At 40.5% G+C, this 22,060-nt stretch overlaps 1 protein-coding gene across 5 annotated transcripts in view; it reads right to left on the bottom strand.

Moving 5' to 3' along the window:
• Positions 1–22,060, bottom strand: part of OCA2 (OCA2 melanosomal transmembrane protein) — a 452,195-nt gene that overhangs the window by 112,150 nt on the left and 317,985 nt on the right. The window lies entirely within an intron of this gene.

Here is a 22,060-nt window from a genome sequence, read left to right as displayed (position 1 = left end):
GAGGGAAGACCCTGGAGCTCAGGCAAGACTCTTATCAAATAATATTGCATCCGCTTGTCGGTCTGGCTTCACAAGAGGAGACAGATGACCCGAGACTCATGGCTGGGTTGTACGCAGTATCTCTTTATTCATGCAGAACGCAGCGCAATCTATACCAAGCTAGACTAAACTAAAACTAAAAACTAAAATAATATACTTGCCAAGTAGGGTGTAAACAGGATGTGACATAGAGAGGGTGGAGAGAAAAGTGACTGGTGAAAATCAGGGTATGACAAGGAGAGGAGGCGGAGCAGGCAAGAATTCTACCACTGAACCACCAATGCCCTGGAGGGAGGGTGGTGCTTTATGTAAATGTAAAAGTGATTTATGTAAATAGACCGCTTTGAATGGGATCAAACCAATCCCTATACAGGCATACCGGTGCTTGGTTAAGCAGAAGCCAAGGGGAGCTGGCATACTACCCAACATCTCCCCCTTTCTTTTTAACTATTTGCCATAGTATCAGGAGTGTGGGGCACTCTGTGAGGCAGGGAGACTGATAAGAGGCACACCTTTTGGGGTTCTACTGTCCCTCCTTGCTCAACCTCTCCATAGAGAGAGAGACTAACAGGATTGACACACCCCTCAAGCTCAAGCCCTTCCAAGCTCAACCACATCCTCACAATTCCCCAACATCTCCCTCTTACTTTATGGCCATATATAAGTGGGTCAATGTCTGTAAAAGGCTTCTTCCCTGTTGGGAATAGCAGTGTAGGGGTGAACAGAAACCTATATCATACAGGCATTTTCAAAAGAATTGGCATAAGACATGGAAAACAAAATAAGAGAGCACCAAGAACCAGTGTGATGCCAAGGGGAGTGTTGCCTACCTCAAAGGGAAAGACCTAGCAGGTGAAAGGGCATTTCTTGCCTCTGGGGGCATCTGTTACCTCTGGGGGCGCTTCATGCCTCTGTGGACATCTCTTGCCTCAAAGGGCGTTTCCTACCTCTGTGGGCATAACCTAGTAAAGAAGGGGAGTTTTCTACCTCTGTGAGCAGAGCCTGCAGGCGAGGGGACATGGTCTATAAAGTCTCAAGGCAACTGGCTGAAGTTAGTCTTTGAGAAACACAGCAGCGTGTACCAGTAAGTCTGATGAAGGTGTCAGTCCAAAGTAGATGACCATGGAAGAAAATGCCAGGGGATGAAACGCTGCACGTCTGTCTTGATGGGGAATGTCGGCCACCAGAATTCTGCTTTTCTGTAGAGAGTGATCTTTGGAGTCTGTGAATCTGTTTCTTCAGGTCATGCCAGGTCATTGGTTTCCGGGGGTGTGTTGTAGTCTTGTGAGCGATGTCAGAGAACAGGGGTCCAAATGGATTTCCGGGAATTCCATTTGAGTAGATGCTTTTTCATGTGAAGACTTGACAGCTGAAATTCACTTCCTTGTCAAACAAAGCTTGTAGCAGATTAGAAGTTTACTATAATTGATAACTCCATTATAATTGGAAGTCCTTTCTAGTATGATTTTAAGGTTTGTTTAAACAGTTTAAACTCAATAAAATGTGGAAAGGTAAAAAGAAGAATCACGGTTAAAAGCCTTAGGCATGAGAATAATTAACATAATCATTGCACTATCTGCCCCGCCAATAACTCATACCATTTTGAGGATTAAACATTTCAGATTTATGCCAAGACGTAAAAAAAGAAATCAAAGGAGGAAAAAGCAATTTTTTGGATTATTTCTGGATGTCTCTAGAAATCATGGCTGCGTCCAGCATTTTTTTTTAAGTCAATGTCATACAAAAATTCAGTCATTTAAATCACTCTCTTATGAAACAGATCTCACCATGTAGCATCATGAGTCCCCAGAGGGCGTCCTAGTCCAAAAAGCTCCTCGAAATTCTATTTAGGGTGCTTCTGACTGTTCCTGCTGGATTGCTTCAGGCATCTATTTTTAAAAGCGTCTTCCCATCGAAGAAAGAATCCAATCAGGAGAGTAGAACTAACCATGTGTCTCCATTCTTGGGGACTGCCACGGTACTGGAGAATGCTCCTCAAATTAAAGTAGTCCTTCTCCATGGGAAACATTCAAGAAGAAATCCAGAAAGTCCCAGGGGAAATCCCCATGCATATCCCAAGGTCTACGATCACGGTCATAAAGAACCAAATTGTGGCCTGGAGCAAAATGCAGTCCTTCTCCTCAGGAAACATGGGTGAGGGAATCCAGAAAGTCCAAGGAGAAATCTCTGTGCATCTCCCAAGCTCTATGATTAGGGTCACAAGAAACCAAAGTTCCTGGTCAGGGAAACAAAGTGAGGCCCAGAGCAAAATGTTCCAGAGACAGACTGTCTCATGATGAAACAGTAGAGGCTTTGGCAAACCTCTTCGTAAGTAGAAGAGAAGACCATAGTGCATAGGTAGGCAAAGTCTTCACTTATCCGGAAGTTGTGCAGGTCCGGTCCCACATTGTAGGCGCCGTTTATGTCGGTCTGGCTTCGTGAGAGGAGACAGACGACCCGGAATTCATGGCTGGGCTGTACACAGTATCTCTTTATTCATGCAGAACGCAGCGCAATCTATACCAAGCTAGACTAAACTAAAACTAAAAACTAAAATAATATACTTGCCAAGTAGGGTGTAAACAGGATGTGATGTAGAGAGAGTGGAGAGAAAAGTGACTGGTGAAAATCAGGGTATGACAAGGAGAGGGGGTGGAGCAGGCAAGAATTCTACCACTGAACCACCAATGCCCTGGAGGGAGGGTGGTGCTTTATGTAAATGTAAAAGTGATTTATGTAAATAGACCGCTTTGAATGGGATCAAACCAATCCCTATACAGGCATACCGGTGCTTGGTTAAGCAGAAGCCAGGGGGAGCTGGCATGCTACCCAACATCCACTGACTGCAACCTAATCAATGCAATGACTGCCACCCCAGCACGCTTCTCTTCAAACTGTGTCTAGAGACTTCAGGTGTGGAATGACAACCCTTCAGCTTCATCACTCAGGTGAGACCTTTCCTTTCATAGTATTCTCTAATTCCATCCCAGGTGGTTCACTTCCTAACAAAGTCCCAAAACCTAGATATAGACCAGGTTCCAGGAGATAGAGCATATGTTCACAAGTATCCATAAACTAGGGCAAATATATACCTGAAAACAGTATTACTCTAGAGATTGCAGTGAGTACCCCCCAACACTTCATCTCCACTATTCCACCTTTGGGTCCATGATTCTTCAACAATTTGTTTGGCTTTGTATGTTAACTCTCTTTTCAGCCACCAGATTCCAGATGCCATCAGAATGCCAGCCAGGCTTCCCTGGACTGAAGACCTCACCAATGTGTCCTGGAGTTCCGCTTCCCCAGAGACCCACCCTACTAGGGAAAGAGAGAGGCAGACTGAGAGTATGGACCGACCAGTCAACGTCCATGTTCAGCAGGGAAGCAATTACAGAAGCCAGACCTTCCACCTTCTGCAACCTACAATGACCCTGGGTCCATGCTCCCAGAGGGACAGAGAATGGGAAAGCTATTGGGGAGGGGATGGAATATGGAGATTGGGTGGCGGGAATTGTGTGGAGTTGTACCTCCCCCCATCCTATGATTTTGTTAATGTCTCCTTTCTTAAATAAATAAACTAATTAAAAAAACATTTAAAAATTGGGGGAAGGAACAAATTCAGGAAAGTAAAAGCTTCCACTAATGCTGACACAGCTGTAACAAGATTAGCACAGGCAGCTGAGTGGTGGCACATCTGGCTGAGCATGCATGTTACCATGTGCAAAGACCCAGGTTCAAGTCCCTGGTCCCCACTTGCAGGGAGAAAGTCTTTCAAGTGGTAAAGCAGTGCTGCAGGTGTCTCTCTCTCTCACTCTCTCTCCAACCCTCTAAATTTCTGTCTCTAGCCAATAAATAAATAAAGATAATTTTTAAAAAATTAAAAAATTAGCACACCTGAAAAACCCAACTTTCATATAATTCTTTGTACTCATTGAGTATATTTAAAAAAAAATTATGGGAGTCAGGTGGTAGCACAGTGGGTTAAGCACACGTGGCACAAAGTGCATGACTCCCCACCTGCAGGGGAGTCGATTCACAAGTGGTGAAGCAGGTCTGCAGGTTTCTATCTTTCTCTCCTTCTCTCTGTCTTCCCCTCCTCTCCCCATTTCTCTCTGTTCTATCTAACAACAATGACATCAATAACTATAACAACAATAAACAAACAAGGGCAACAAAAGGAAAACTAAATAAATAAATTTTTTTATTTTTTTATTATCTTTATTTATTTATTGGATAGAGACAACCAGAAACTGAGAGGGGAGTGATATAGAGGGGAACAGAGAGACACCTGAAGTCCTACTTCGCCACTCATTGAGTACTTTTGTATTCCTTGCAATTCTCATGAGGTTTTTTGTTTTGTTTTGTTTAAAATTCAGTTGAATACAATGAAAAGAAATAACTCAGATGCAGTGGATTTTCTCATAATACCCAACTCACTAGAAGACAGAAACAAAACCATTTATATTCTGGAAAGGGAAAATGCTTTATTTTAAACTTTGGGGGAAAACTTGAAAAAAATTACAACTGAAAGCTGGACTTAGAGATATCTAAGATGAGCATAATCATATTTTAATCAAGAAGAAAGTAAGTTATCTTTACAAATGTAAATTCAGGTTTCTAAAATTAGCTGTCCTGTTTTTGCTTTTTACAGACCAATAAATCTTTCATAATTTCTTTATATGGAGAAACATACTTGAAGAGTTGACAATTGGAAGAGGTGACCTACAAACAGTCATTTTGATTGGCAAACCTTCTTTTGTTGGCAATCCTATAATTAGAAATAGGCTTTGCAAGACTTCCTTGAGATTTGAACTTGTAATTTTTTTTCTTTTATATTGCTCTCTGTGAGCAGTAGGGTAAAATATTAACCTGGATATAGATCTGTTGGTATGCTTCTACTTCTGGTTCTGGGATCCCTTCTGTTACATTGCTTAACGTTGTGGTCTATTTACATGGTCATTCTGTTAAATTGGTTTGGTCTCACTCCTCCTGCCTCCGGGAGATTTTGGTTTAGTCCTTGCTAGTTGTGCTTCTTCCTTCTCCCTGCCCTCTATCCTACATACTTCCTTGGTTCCTGACTCTTCCACCGGAGGAGAGAGAGGCAGGCCAGAATTGGGTTGTGATTAGATTATATTAGTTTTTTAACTGTTCGCTCATGAATAAAGAAATACTGCTTCTGGGAGTCGGGTGGTAGTGCAGTGGGTTAAGCGCACGTGGCACAAAGTGCAAGGACCAGCATAGGGATCCTGGTTCCAGCCCCCGGCTCCCCACCTGCAGGGGAGTCGCTTCACAGGCAGTGAAGCAGGTCTGCAGGTGTCTCTCTTTCTCTCCCCCTCTCTGTATTCCCCTCCTCTCTCCATTTCTCTCTGTTCTATCCAACAACAATGACATCAATAAAAACAACAATAATAACTACAACAATAAAACAACAAGGGCAACAAAAGGAAATTAATAAAATAAATAAATAAAAAGGAAAAAATAAAAAGAAATACTGTTTCTCCGCTCAGCCATGTGTCCCTGGTCATCTGTTTCCCACCACGAAGCTAGCCCGGCATACTGGTGCCCTGAACTTTGACTACATATGGTGCCCAACGTGGGACCTAACCTGCCCATCCCCCAGATAAGTGAAGACGTTTGGCTACCTATCCACTATGGGCTGCTTTTCTACTTATGAAGAGGTTTGCAAAGGCCTCTGCCCTTTATTCATGAGACAGTTTCTCTGTCTCTGGAACATTTCTCTCTGGGCCACACTCTGGTTTCCACCCAATGCCCACCGCAGGAGCCTGCTCACCGCCACAGGGCACGGGGTGTTGGGTGTGGGCTCCCTCCACGCTACTTGGCCGCCAGGGTCAGGAAGGCGGACAAGGCAGACAAGGCAGGCAGGGCTGCAGCCCATCCTGGCCCCCGCCCAGGGGTGCCTCAGCCCGCGCCTTCTGCATGACCCACCCGCCTCTTGCTATGAAGTCTGGGCAGATCCCGGACCACTTGGTTTTGTTGGTATGCTTCTAGTTCTGCTTCTGGGATCCCTTCTGTTACATTGCTTGACATTGTGGTCTATTTACATGGTCATTCTGTTACATTGGTTTGGTCTCACTCCCCCTGCCTCCGGGAGATTTTGGTTTAGTCTTTGCATTTTCACGCTTCTTCCTGCTCCCCGCCCCCTATCCTACATACTTCCTTGGTTCCTGACTCTTCCACCAGAGGAGAGAGAGGCAGGAAAGAATTGGGTTGTGATTAGATTATATTAGTTTTTTGAACTGTTTGCTCGTGAATAAAGAAATATTGCTTCTCCGCTCAGCCATGTGTCCCTGGTCATCTGTCTCCCACCACTAAGCTAGCCCAGCATACTGGTACCCTGAACTTTTGACATAGATCAAATGACTCTAGAATCAATTAGTTTAGTTTGGTTTGACACTAGGACCACTTTTGCTCTTATCTGTCCCCACTCTGTGGCCCCCCCTCCTCACCCACCCCCTTTCTCAACCTTTCTCCACAGGTCAAGCATTGCCACCTACCCTCATCTGGCCATCAAGGACCTACATGCTAACCATCCTAAGAATATTTCTGCTGTAATTAAAACTCTCCAGAGGGTCAGGCAGTGGCGTATCCAGTTAAGTGCACATGCTACTATGCACAAGGAACCTAGCCCAGCCCTGTGGGGACACTCAGGGGGGTCCATTTCATGAGCAATGAAGCAGATCTGTAGGTGTCTTTCTCTCTTCCTCTCTATCTCCCCCTTCCCACTCAATTTCTTTCTGTCCTATCCAACAAAAGGGTGGTGGGGATAGCCACCAGATACAGTGGATTCTTAGTGCTGACACCAAGCCCCAGCAATAACTAGAGGGAAAAAAAAACCTTTCTAAAGGACATACATTAAGGAAAGGTACTTAGCAGCAGCATTTCCAATGCAAGCTAACCTGAGGTCCATCAGATAGAAGAATTATCTTCAAAGACCCTGATCCCTCACTCACCTCCCCAAATCCACAGCCCCTCCCCTTTGCACAAAGTACTACACGCTCAGTACCTCCTACAGCAAGATGCCCTGGGGCTGAGCCAGGGCACTGATTAGGGCTGAGCCTAATCAATGCAACAACTGCCACCCCAGCATGCTTCTCTTCAAACTGTGTCTAGATACTTCAGGTGTGGAATGACAACCCTTCAGCTTCATCACTCAGGTGAGACCTTTCCTTTCATAGTATTCTCTAATTCCATCCCAGGTGGTTCACTTCCTAACAAAGTCCCAAAACCTAGATATAGACCAGGTTCCAGGAGATAGAGCATATGTTCACAAGTATCCATAAACTAGGGCAAATACATACCTGAAAGCAGTATTACTCTAGAGTTTGCAGTGAGTACCCCCCAACACTTCATCTCCATTATTCCACCTTTGGGTCCATGATTCTTCAACAATTTGTTTGGCTTTGTATGTTAACTCTCTTTTCAGCCACCAGATTCCAGATGCCATCAGGATGCCGGCCAGGCTTCCCTGGACTGAAGACCTCACCAATGTGTCCTGGAGCTCAGCTTCCCCAGAGACTCACCCTACTAGGGAAAGAGCGAGGCAGACTGGGAGTATGGATTGACCAGTCAATGCCCATGTTCAGCAAGGAAGCAATTACAGAAGCCAGACCTTCCACCTTCTGCAACCCACAATGACCCTGGGTCCATGCTCCCAGAGGGACAGAGAATGGGAAAGCTATTAGGGAGGGGATGGAATATGGAGATTGGGTGGCGGGAATTGTGTGGAGTTGTACCTCCCCCCATCCTATGATTTTGTTAATGTCTCCTTTCTTAAATAAAAAAAGAAAAAACGAAAGAAAAAAAAAACAGAAACTACAACTAAGACACCCTGCTTTATCTCTTGGTCTGGAGTGAATGAATAAACTAAGAAGCCTCCTTATAGTTTAAAGCCCTCAGCCTCCCATAGCCTACATGGAAGAAAAAGAACAAAAGAGGCTTTAACAGCCTCTATTCTCCAACTCAAGAATTGAAATAATATTGAAGCACCTATCAATTTACACAACTGTGTACTCTTTTAAGTACCATACACAAGTCAATCCAGGCAAGAGAGATCAGTACTTTGAAAAGTATTGAGAAAGGGACCTCATAACATAATATATAAAATTGTTGAATCAACAAGAAGAAATATTGGAGAAATGAACCAGGACAAGAGTTCAACTAAAAGCCCCCCAAAGGCTGAACCACAAAATAGTGAGGTCAACATCCAAAAGCTTGTTAAGGAAATAGTCACAGGAGAGAGTAAAGAGTTTGAAAGAATTTTCATCAGAAATGCAGAAACAAATGAGACTCTGGAAGAAAACACTGATTATCTCAAGGTTATTAGAGAGCTGAAAGCTGAAATTGCTGAGCTAAGAACACAACTAGCTGAACAAGATAAAACAGTATAAGAACAGGGTAAGAAAACAGATGAACTCCAGAAAACAGTAGAGGACAAAGAGAAAAGAATCAATGAGGCTGAAGACAGACTTAGTAAGATTGAGGACAAATTAGACACAACTAAAGAAGAAGAAAGAGATCTCAAAAAGAGATTAAGAGATACTGAAAACAACAACAGGACATATGGGATGGCTTCAAAAGAAATAATATATGTATTATTGGCTTACTAGAGGAAGAAATAGAGGGAGAGGAAGAAAGCATTCTTCAGGCAATAATAGCTGAAAACTTTTCTAGTCTAGACAACATCGAAGACATAAAGGTTCAAGAAGCCCAGATAGTCCCAAAAAGAATTAAGCCAGACTTAAAGAAACCAAGACACATCATATTTAGAATGGAAAGGAATAAGGATAAAGAAAGGATCCTGAAGGCTGCAAGAGAAAAAAAACAAAGAGTCACCTACAGAGGAAAACCCATAACATTAGCAGCAGAGAGGGACATAACCAAAAAAGAAAACTACAGAATAATATCTCTGATGAACAAAATATTGAACAAAATTCTAGCTAACCAGATACAGCAGTATATTAAAAAGATTATTCATCACAACCAAGTGGGGTTTATCCCAGGGATGCAAGGTTGGTTTAATATACATAAATCAATCAACGTGATCCACCATATCAATAAATGCAACACCAAAAACCACATGGTCATATCAATAGATGCAGAGAAAGCCTTGACAAAATACAGCATCCCTTTATGATATAATCACTACAAAAAATGGGAATAGATGGAAAAGTCCTGATGATAGTGGAGTCTATATATAGCAAACCTACAGCCAACATCATACTCAGTGGTGAAAAACTGAAAGCATTTCCCCTCAGATCAGGTACTAAACAGGGCTGCCCAGTATCACCATTTCTATTCAACATAGTGTTGGAATTTCTTGTCATAGCAATCAGGCAGGAGCAAGGAATTAAAGGGATACAGATTGGAAGAGAATAAGTCAAACTCTCCTTATTTGTGGATGACATGTTAGTATACATAGAAAAGCCTAAGGAATCCAGCAATTATCTTTTGGATATCATCAGGTAATACAGTAAGGTGTCAGGCTACAAAATTAACATTCAAAAGTCAATGGCATTCCTCTATGCAAAGACTAAGTTAGAAGAAAATGAAATCCAGAAATCAATTCCTTTTACTATAGCAACAAAAACAATAAAATATCTAGGAATAAACCTAACCAAAGAAGTGAAAGACTTGTATACTGAAAATATTGAGTCACTACTCAAAGAAATTGAAAAAGACACAAAGAAGTGGAAAGATATTCCATGTTCATGGGTTGGAATAATTAACATCATCAAAATGAATATACTAGCCAGAGCCATATACAAATTTAATGCTATCCCCATCAAGATCCCAATCACAGTTTTTAGGAAAATAGAACAAATGCTACAAATCTTTATCTAGAAGCAGAAAAAAAAAAAAAAAACAATCTTGAGAAGAAAGAACAGAACTCCCAGATCTCAAATTGTATTATAGGGCCATTGTACTAAAACTGTTTGATACTGGAACATGAATAGACACACTGACCAGTGGAATAGAATTGAGAGCCCAGAAGTAAGCCCCCACACCTATGGACATCTAATCTTTGACAAAGGTGCCCAGACTATTAAATGGGGAAAGCAGAGTCACTTCAACAAATGGTGTTAGAAAAAAATGAGTTGAAACATGCAGAAGAATGAAACTGAACCACTGTATTTCACCAAATACAAAAGTAAATTCCAAGTGGATCAAGGACTTGGATGTTAGACCACAAACTATTAGATACTTAGAGGAAAATACTGGCAGAGCTCTTTTCCGCATAAATTTTAAAGACATCTTCAATGAAACAAATCCAATTACAAAGAAGACTAAGGCAAGTAGAAACCTATGAGACTACATCAAATTAAAAAGCTTCTGCACAGCAAAAGAAATCACTACCCAAACCATGAGACCCCTCACAGAATAGGAGAATATCTTTACACACTATACATCAAAAAAGAGTTTAATAACCAAAATATATAAAGAGGTTGCCAAACTCAACATCAAGAAAACAAATATTCCCATCCAAAAATGGGGAGAGGACATGGACAGAATTGTTGAATTATATAATAGTTTTACTTTTACTTTGTTCAAGGGTGAAGCACCACATTGCTTTCCCCAGTGATTAGGGCAGCTCTCACTGTTATGTGGAAAACTGGGAAATGTTATGCATGTACAAACTATTGTATTTACTGTCAAACGTAAAACATTAATCCCCCAATAAAGAAATTAAAAATAAAAAATAATAAAGAAGAGATACACATGACTCACGGGCGTATGCGGAAATGCTCTAATACATTCATCACCAGAGAAATGCAAATTAAAACCACATTGAGATACCACTTCACACCTGTGAGAATGACCTTCATCTAGAAAACAAGAAAAGGTAAGTGTCCTTTATCAACAAAACAGGAGAGGTTAAGTGTTTGAAAGGATGTGGAGAGAAAGGAACTCTATTATAATGCTTGTGGGAATACAAAGTGGTACAACCACTATGGAGAACAGTATGGAGAATTCTGAAGCATATACAGATGGAAATACCTTATGATCCAGCAACTCCACTCCTAGGCATTTATACAAAAGAGATAATAACATTAGTTTGAGGAGATATATTTACTTAATGTTCATAGCTGTGCATTATCCACAATAGCCAAAATTTGGAAGCAACCAAAATGCCCTTCGACAGATGGCTGGATAAAAAAGTTATAGGATATATTCTCAATGGAGTACTACTCAGCAATAAGAAAGGAAAATTTTATATCCTTTGGGATAAAATGGATGGAACTCAAGAACATTATGCATAGTGAAGTAAGCAAAGAGGAAAATCACAGGATGGTTTCATTCATATCTGTAATTAGAGAACTGAACACATACTTGAAACAAACAACCAAAAACAATACAACCCATATTTAGACTGTGTAAAACTATAGTGGTTACCTAAGGGGGGGCACAGACTTTCAGTGGCAGGAAAGGTGTGGAATTTTAATTCTATTGGTATATATTCTCATAAATCACTATTAATGTGACATGTCATGGGGAAACAGATTTAATACTTCAAGTTCTTTAACTGCCTAGACCATAGTCCTAAGTACAAATATTTGCTTTAGAATAAACATCTAATATTTTAGATCTGTAAGATGATCAAACTCTGATAATGGACTTAAATTGTTTGAGGAATTCTAAAATGTATCTGCATATATAGCTCTAACTACTTTATGCCAGACAGATCAAGATAATTTGGCCTTGTCAGTATCTAAAATGTGAAGATATTCAGATTCCACTAAAAGGGTACAAACCATAGTGAAGTCAAGTATTTTACTCTAGATACTAACCATTGGATTATCACAGAAAACAAACCCCCCAACTAACAAGTTAATAGTTAATTGTTAATATTCTAAACTCTAAGAAAACCCTTGCATTCTCTTTAAGATCCTCATTTCTCCTAGTCCTGGAATTTCTAGGACTATACCCATGCTTCTTGATATTTCTTCCCTATGATTCCTTACCACCATACCATCTCTGTCAACTTCAACCAAATCCCTACTGGTGCTATCACCCCACATCATGCTGCTACTGAATTCTTACTGTGGACTATAACCAGAGATACCAAGGCTGAGAAGTCTATGTCGCAACTCTTCCAATCTGGTGAGATCTTTCCTAATATATGGGACTACCTACAGCCATGTTAGTATATCATTTAACTAAGTAACAGATATCTGATGTAGGCTAAGGTTTAGGGTCCTGGGTATAGGTGTACATGTATCCTTAAGCAAGGGACAATTATGTAACTCAAAGCTAAAGTGCTCAATAGTCCTCAGTGATTAGACTTAGATCTAATAAACCTGGAATCCTAGTTGAAGTGCCTAAAGAAGGCAACATAAATTCTATAATTGATTAGACTTAAGACCAAATTAGCTTGGCAACCTAGCAGAAAGTCCCAAAGAAGACGGATCCCAAAAACGTAATTCTGGTTGGTTCCAAGTGATAGGAAGAAAAATATAAGAGGGCTCTGAACTCCATCAACACTGAGAGAGGAGGAAAAGGGAGGAGAGAGACTTTTGGAAGTAGTGGTGTCATGAGTGGCTTGGAGAGGAAGAGAGGATTGGACCAGAAAGAAAAAGGGGAAAAGTATGTGCAGCTGTAAACAGATAGTTGTAGAGATGATGACCAGTCCATGTCTAGAGCCTTAGAGGAATTTCAGTGGCTTGCAGTAGAGAGTATAAAGATTCAGAACTCTGGTGGTGGGAACAGTATAATGGAATAATGAATAATGGAATTATACCTCTTTTGACATGTAATTTTGTAAATTAATATTAAATCACTAATATTTTTTAAAAGTTAAATTTTAATAGTGGCAATAAATCTACATAGATCTAGGAAAATTTTTTCTAGGAATACATTACTATAAATATAAGCCAACAAGGAATATTTACAGAGAAAAAAAATGAATGCAAGAGATGGGGCCATAGGGAAAAAATGGCCATATATATACAAATATAGACAAATAATTGTAGAAATAATAGTTAACCAGGGCCAGGGGAATGGACACCCAGCTAAGCTAACATATTACCAAGCTCAAAGACCTGGGTTTGAACTTCCACTCCCCATTTGCAAGGGGTCTGCTTCACAAAGAAGACTTGAAGCAGGTCTGCAGGTGTCTTTCTCTCCTTTATCTCACCATTCTCTCTCAATTTCTTTCTGTTCTATCTAATTAAAAAATTAGAAAGGGGGAAAAGGCCACTGGGAGCAGTGGTTTCATAGTGCCAGCATCTAGCCCTAGTGATAACCCTGATGGCAAAGGGAATGGAAGGGAAGGGAAGGGAAGGGAAGGGAAGGGGAGGGGAGGGGAGGGGAGGGGAGGGGAGGGGAGGGGAAGGGAGGGGAGGGGAAGGGAGGGGAGGGGAGAGGAGAGGAGAGGAGAGGAGAGGAGAGGAGAGGAGAGGAGAGGAGAGGAGAGGAGAGGAGAGGAGAGGAGAGGAGAGGAGAGGAGAGAAATAATAATTAACCCATACCTGCAACCTCAGGAGAACTGCTGTAGCATACAATTGAGGGAATGGGGATTCAGAACTCTGGCAGTGCGAATAGTATGAAGTTGTACCCCTGTTATCTTATAATTATTTAATAATATTAAATCACTAATAAAAGTCTTTTAAGTCCATCTGGGGCTGCATGCTTAAAGGAGGGACCCTCACTGTCTATGTCCTTGTGTAAGAACGTCATCTGCCATGGGTATAGCCAGATATCCTAGACACAGAACAAAAGGGCTGCACTTGCATATGTGTTGAGGACTGTCCTGAAATAAGCCATTCTGACACAAAGAAAGGGGTGACACTGAACTGAGGGAGAATGAGTAGGATGGTATGTGAACAGACAGTTCCTTCAGTTAAAGTAAAAGGAAAATAAAATTAACCTATAAAAAAGGTGGGTTGTTGAAGATGAGGAAACCTCTCTGGATAATGTCCTCCAGGTACATGGCTAACAGAATATTTGGCCATACATCAAGGTCAGTGCTATGTTTCACTATGTTTATGAACTATCCTGTTTATGTAGCCAATGATTTTGCTTTTCTGTGTATAGACCCTCCTCTATCTTCTGAGAGTACAAATTGACTGAAGCCACCTCCAGTTTATAAGCAATAAAGCTCATGTAAACTCTGCTGAGTCCTCCAGCTTGGTTTGTCATTATCGGTAGCAAAATATAAGACATCAGTTCCAAATGCATTTACAACTCCACTGTACAAAGGCAAATATGAAATAGTCCCTGGTTGATTCAGTGAATTCAGCATGATCACAAAAATCTGTCAGAGTATACAAAGAAATAAGCAAATTCATTTACCTATGAATACAGATATAAAAATTCTTATAAAGCAAATATAAAAATTATTCGGAAGCAAAGAAAATATACCAAGTAGGGCAATTATACCAGAATCACACAAGAAAATGTAAAATATGATGCATTATATCAGTGAGTCAAAAGACATGTGTGTGTTTTCAACAGATTTCAAAATGATATATAACAAAATGCAGTAAGAACTAACAATGAAACTATAAAAAAAATTGAATACTCTTGAAATGTGGAAAACTAGCTAATGAAGACAGCAGATTGGGAGCCAAGTGCACGTACCTGATTAAGTGCACATATTACTAAATGGAAGGACCCTGGTTTAAACCAATGTTCCCTACCTGAAGGGACCTTCAATGAAGTAGGTCTGCAGGTATCTTTTTCCCTCCCTCCCTATCTCCCCTCCTCTCTCAATTTCTCTCTGTCCTGTCAAATAAAATGGAAAAAAATGGAGAAAAAATGGCTTCCAGGAGCAATGGATTTAGTGCCAGCACTGAGCCTCAGCGATAACCCTAATCGAAAAAAAAACTTTAAAAGACAGCAGATTAACGTCAAATGCTGATTCTGACTGTTGATACACAGCAGATAGAAGCTGATAGTCAGGACTGGGCATGACAACACTTGATCTAAGAGAGGATACCTGACCCAAGTCAGACCACTCAGAGTCCTTCCTTGGGATATCTGGGAAAGGTCCCAGAGGGAACCTTTATCAGAGCACCCATGGAGATATCTGAGGCTACTTCCTACCATGTGAAAGATGGCACAGAAAAAGCCCCACAGGGAACAAGGGAGAAGTGAAAGATGGGAAGTAGGAGGCCTGACTCTAAAGACTATGAAATCTACCATCAAGCCCTCCTGGAGCTCCTGGCACAATATCTGATAAATGATTTAGCTATCTATAGATGCATCACCTTATAGTTAAGGCCATCAATCTGTCAATATGTATGGTTCATCATTATAACATTTTATTTTAAATTTCATATTCAAGCCAGAGCAAACATACTGACAAAATACAGCAAGGCCATCTCCTGGATTCTGAAAAATATAGTAGCTACCAATGGAAAAAGATGAGAGGTAGTGGGGGGGGGGGGGGAGACGGTGATACACCTGGTTAAGCATACACATTACAGTGTGCAAGCCCCCCATAGGACCTTGCCATCTGGGTCAACAATGGTAGAGAATGTTCCATCCTCCGAAGGGAGACCGGATAACATACTCTATGCTCTACCTGAGGAAGATGGGTTTTGAAATTGGTGCAGCTTGGAACATTCCTACTCATGACCACAGAATGTGAGATCAGATCTACAAGGATGCAGAGGTCACACAAGCTCCTAAGGTAAATATGGGACCCAGGTCAGATCAAATCAGTAGGGTTTACAATCAACAACATTTATACACTTTTCCCATATTCGGGAGCTACTCTCTTCCCTGATCCAGCTTTCTGGTCCTTTTTCCAGCCACAACATCTCCCCATACAATGATTTGGATCCACCTGCATATCAAATGTGAGGCTCAGAAAAAAAAAAAAACACTAATATAGTTTTAGGCCCATTGGAATATAACTTAAATAGGCCTACTAACTATCTACAAAATGGAGACCCCCAAATCTTCATCTTCACTATTCCAGCCTTTAGGTTCATGATTAGTCAACAATTTGTTTGGCTTTATATGTTAACTCTTCTTTCAGCCACCAGGTTCCAGATGCTACTGTGATGCCAACTGGACTTCCCTGGGCAGATGACCCTACCAATGTGTCCTGGAGCCCTGATTGCCCAGAACCCTGTCCCACTAGGGAAAGAGAGAGACAGGGTGGAAGTATGGATCCACCTGTCAATGCCCATGTTCAGCGGGGAAGCAGTTACAGAAGCCAGATCTTCCATTTTCTGCACCCCACAATGACGCTGGGTCCATGCTCCCAGAGGGATGAAAAAATAGGGAAGTTACCAGGGGGAGGGGATAGGATGTGGAGTTCTGGTGATGGGAATTGTGTAGAGTTGTACCCCTCTTATCCTATGGTTTTTGTCAGTGCTTCCTTTTTATTAAAAAAAAAAATGTTAAATTGCATATTCAAGCCAGAGCAAACATACTGACAAAACACAGCAAGAACATCTCCTAGATTCTTAAAAATATAGTAACTACCAATGGGAAAAGATGAGAGGTAGTTGGTGGGGGCAGACAGTAATGCACCTGGTTAAGCACACACATTATAGTGTGCAAGCACCTGGGTTCGAGCCCCTGGTCCCCACCTGCAGGGGGAAAGTTTCACAAGTAGTGAAGTAGGGCTGCAAGTTTCTGTCTCTTTCCTTCTCTATATCAGCCTCCATTCCCAATTTCTCTCTGTCTCTACCTAAGAATACATAAATAAATAAATAAATAAATAAATAAATATAATTTAAAAAAGGAAAAGGTAAGAGGTGTCAGGCGGGATGGTTGGTGAGGGTGAATGTGACAGTATGAAGGCACAGGAATTCTGGGGTAGCTGGATTCTGAAGCATATGCACAATATTGGGGTGTGAAGCTGTACTCCCCCAATTATACAGCATTGCAAGTTGACGACAGATTTGACAATCAGATTTGATTAATAAAATGATAGCATAACATTCCACACAGGGAAGTGAAGATCAAACTTCCGTGACCCCAAAATTTAGCCAGCAAATATGCTCTCGTGAAAAGTACATAGCATGCACAGTTCTGCTATCTGTAGGCACTGAAACACACTCTGATGTTTATACTTGTATAAAGTTACTAAATGTGCAGTTTGTTCATAGAGATTGTTTTGGAACACGACTACAGCTTTCTTTGGATTAGTCTAATCCCCATCTCACTTTATTCTGCTTTACCAAGGTGTTTACTCTCTAGTCAATTTTAATCACTTAAGGCTCTAAAGCTTTTCTTAGTCATTTCATACCCATCATTTTAATTTGTTCATTATTTCTGAGTTCTGTAATGGTGGGTTGAAGTAAGACTTCTCTGCCATTCAATTAACAATATATTAAGAACAAATTGCATAAGACAGCTAAAAAAAAAAGTGATTCATGAGATTTCTTTCCAGTTGTAGGAAACTTGATCAATGCAAAAGCATGGGAAAATTTCTCTTTAGACAACTCCATGCTATCATATTTCTATCTTGTGTTTTAGACTATCAAAGTTTTCAGTACAAGGAAACATTGGTGAGAACCGAGCAGTGGCATACCCTGTTAGGCACAAAATGGAACAAGGTTTGAGCCTCTGCTCTCCACCTGCAAGGGGGAAAGTTTTGCGAGTTGTAAAGCAGTGCTGCAATGTTCTCTCCTTCTCTCTCCCTCTCTGTCACCTCCTTCTCTCTCAAATAAAACGGAAAAAAATCCGGGAGCAGATTTGTAGTGCCAGCACTGAGCCCCAGGGATAACTCTGAAAGCAAAAACAAAAATAATAAAATTAAATAAAAGAAAAAGAAACGCTGGCAGTGAATATATTATTCAGAATAGATCTACTCTGCTCCAGAGTATGTTCTGGAGACCCCACACTTGCAGCCAATATCCAAAATGAGGGTGGAGGAATTGAGGACTGAGTCTGTAAAACTGTGGAGTCTGTGTGAACTCCAGGCCATAAATGTCAGAATTAAATTGTAGGCTACTCAGCTGGTGTCAGAGAACTGGAGAAGTGACTAGTGTGAGGAAGGTAAAAATTATTCATAGCATCAGCCTCTATTGGCTGTCTTTACAGTAACCAATGGCTCCTGTGGATAAGAGTGCTGTTAAGTACTGACTCCTTCAGGAACTTACTCATCAGTCCTAGATAGTGAACTATGAGGTCAACTAAAGTGGGCTATTCACTAGCCAAATTGTAGATTTCCATGGTTCAAATACATAAATGCTAGATCCTCATAAATCCCCATCAATGGGGGACCAGGAGACAGTGCACCCAGTTAAGCGCACACAGTACTACCTGCAAGGACCCACACAAGGATCTGGATTCAAGCCCTGGCTCCCCACCTGTGGGGGGAGGGATGCTTCACAAGCAGTGAAGCAGGTCTACAGGTGTCTCTCCTTCTCTCTCCTTCTCTGCCCTGTCTGTGTACCCCTCCTCTCTTAATTTCTTTCTGTCCTATCCAAAAAAAAAAAAAAAAAAAAAAGCGGACAGGAGCAGTGGATTCATAGTGCAGGCACCAAGTCCCAGCAATAACTATGGAGGCAAAATAAATAAATCGCCATCAGTGTGAGTTTGAGCTGACCACAGGACACAAAAAGCAAGGGCAATTTTTGTGTGCCTGACAGAGATAACTTTATTGGTTAATTTGAAAAAGATAATAAAGTGGTGACACATTTCTTTGGATCTTTGTCCTGACTTACTCCAGTACTGGCACATACTCTGGGCTGGTGAACAACAGAATCAGACAGGCTGTGAGCTAGAAAGGGACTTAATTACATGGGTGTTTCTCAGTTCTGTTACCTTGCAACCTGGATTCCAATATGATGTCCACCAGGGCTGCTCCAGCAAAACTGCTATAGCCACTAGGAAAGCTGCCCCCACAGTCCCCACCCAGTTTACAGCTTTTTGATTTTTTTATATTTATTTTATTTATTTATTCCCTTTTGTTGCCCTTGTTGTTTTATTGTTGTAGTTATTATTGTTGTTGTCGTTGTTGGATAGGACAGAGAGAAATGGAGAGAGGAGGGGAAGACAGAGAGGAGGAGAGAAAGATAGACACCTGCAGACCTGCTTCACCGCCTGTGAAGCGACTCCCCTGCAGGTGGGGAGCCGGGGTTCGAACCGGGATCCTTATGCCGGTCCTTGTGCTTTGCGCCACCTGCGCTTAACCCGCTGCGCTACAGCCCGACTCCCAGTTTACAGCTTTTTTTTTACCTTTCCTTTTATTACATGGCTGTAGACACAGAACTGTACTAATATTGGGGTGCCAAGAATTCAGTATAACTTGTCCTCTGCTCACAAGATTAAAGTCCCATTAATTACTGTGATATGTGTTCATGCAGAAGGGATGCTTACTTGGGATAAAACTCCCTCTGTCTATGTCACCTAGAGGCTGATCTTTTGTTCTCTGGCTGTGAAATTTAGTTTCTTATCCTTATTTATCTATTGGATAGAGACAGCCATAAATCGACAGGGAAGGGATGATAGAGAGGGAAAGAGACAGAGAGATACCTGCAACACTGCTTCCCCACTCTCAAAGCTTTGGGGTCAAACCTGGGTCCTTGAGCATTGTAATGTGTACTCAGCCTTGTGTGCCACAACCCAGCCCCTGTGAAATTTAGTTTCTATGAGGAAGATTATGACTTTGTTTTTGATGTGGGAGGAGAGAATCATAGGTCCTTTCTATTTGGCCTTGCTTCCTCGAGAACCTTCTCTGCACCACTTCTCCTAGCATCCTGTATTTGGGACTCTTGTGGCTTTCTTAAGCTTTTTGTAACTCTTTGTTTTTAAAGGTTTTAAATGCCCCCCCAATGTTCTTTGTATACCCAATTCCTACCCCCATAAAATGGCCATTCTCATAATCACTGCTTAGAAGTATCCAATAATATAAAAACCTACTCCAATAGGTATCCCCCTAATGTTGCAAATTTTGAATCTCTATGTAAACCACTTGAGTAAGGATTTCTTATGCTTGTATTAATGGTAAGAGGAGAATAAGGGTTGATGGCTTTGAGTATCTTTTCAGGCACGAAAGGAATGGATGCTCAAAGAAGCTGGACAAGTCATTCCTGCTCTCACCAGGAGAAAGCTGCATTATAGTGACCTTTATTTTCTTAGCAAATATATAGGTAAGCTTGACTTTAAAATTTACATTCTGAAAGTATTGATCTCACATTCATGATGTTAATCATCATGAACAAAGAAATTATTTGATTTATGGTTCAATGAGTTTACAGCATTGGGATTAATATAAAAAGTAACCTTAACATGGCATCTAATATTACATTGTCATCAGTTTTGACCTTTGAAGAAATACCAATGTCTAACTATAAATCTTTGAAACCGGAGACAGAATGAAGTCTTTATAATCCAAATTGGAAAAGAAAACTTTCTTCTAACTTATTAACTAATATTCAGTATCCTTCTGAGTCACAGAAAATGAAGACATTTTCAAAGGTTGTTCTTACAATGGCATTTTCTAAACAGTTTATTACCGTGATATTTTTCTCTCTTTCATTTAATTTTCCAGCTTGTGCTTGTGTTTAAGTCTAAGTAATTTGTTTTGTTCCAATCAATCTCAGAAGCAAACAGATAATAAAAACTTTATGAAGGCTAATTTCTGCCATTTTTTTAAATCTCCAACATCAACTCCTCTAATGTTAGAGATATAAAGTGGTACAATCTGCACTAATAATTGATGAAACAACCTGTAGTTGGTCAATGTTGCCTGAGTGGTGTCCCATGAAGAAGTACCAATGCAGTCTTCCCTCATGAGTGTCCCACAGATGTGAAATAATATCAGTGAAGGCAATGATTACACCCAGTGAAGGAATCCAACATTAGCCAAGATTACATTTATAAATAAGTCTTTCCAAAAAGACCAAGTAAAGCAAGAAAAGAAGATGCCAAGAGAGAATGAAGTGAAACCACTGTCTTAAGAAAGAGAGCAGGAAGCTTCTGGGGGTGAGTGAATAATATTCATCTATATTCAGACTTCATCAGGTTGCCCAATAAGTTCTACAGACCAATAAGAAATAAAGATAAAAGCATATTTATCCCATGCCTTCAAAAGACCTAAAATACAAAAAGCAACAAAACTTCACCTTCCTTGTCAGCAAAGAAATAAACAATTTCCAGGAGAGTTCTCTCCCAAGCTTGTGCTCCTGGGTTCTGCAAAGAGCTAGAGGAATTCATGAAACTTCATTAAAAATAAATAAAGTTTCTATCATTGAGCAAAAAAAAAAAAAATACAGAAAGAGAAAGTCCAGCCTAAGTGAAAACACTCTAAAAATAATCCTGCTAAATCAAAGCATAAAAATATAGAGAAAAGGATATAAATGTGCAGAGGGCAAGGAATGATAGCCTTGGTGAGCACTCTTTGCTGACAAAAAGTAGCAGAAAGAAAGGCAGACATGCTCATCAGAGAGTAGGAGGTGAGAATGGAAGGTATAGAGAAAAGAAAAAGTATTATAAGACATAGAGAACGAAAAAATACTAGATATAGCCCTATTGCAAAGACAATATATGAGGAGTTGGGGAGCCAGCAAAATGGTTATGCAAAAAGATTCACATGCCTAAGGCTCCAAGGTTTTAGGGTCAATCCCCAGCACCACCATAAGGCAGAGCTGAGAAGTGCTCAAGTTAAATAAATAAATAAATAAATAAATAAATAAATAAATAAATAAATAATAAATAGTTTTAAAAAATAAAACAAAAGCAATGTATGTCAGTCACGTAAATAGCTGCAGTCCACAACACTGACTACAGAGGGTGCTATTGAACCAAGGCAATTCAAACTAACTGCAATGACCTACTTCATGAAACAAATAAAGCAAACAACACTGAAAAACCTTTCTGGAGCTATGATGACAACAATAATTATAATTATAACACCACCAACAATAATAATAACATATATTAACTAGGCTCAAGTTATCATCTGGAAAAAAATTTACAGGTAACAATCGACTCCAGAGTATAGCTTTGGTAAAACAAGGTCAAACTAAAATATCTTCAGTCTTAAACATTAATAGAAATAAATAAGTTAGCAAAAGTAAAGGAATTGGGCCTCCAG

Source organism: Erinaceus europaeus, chromosome 20 (genome assembly GCF_950295315.1).
Source record: "Erinaceus europaeus chromosome 20, mEriEur2.1, whole genome shotgun sequence".
Classification (NCBI taxonomy): Eukaryota; Metazoa; Chordata; class Mammalia; order Eulipotyphla; family Erinaceidae; genus Erinaceus; species Erinaceus europaeus.
This window is presented reverse-complemented; position numbering and strand designations above follow the sequence as displayed.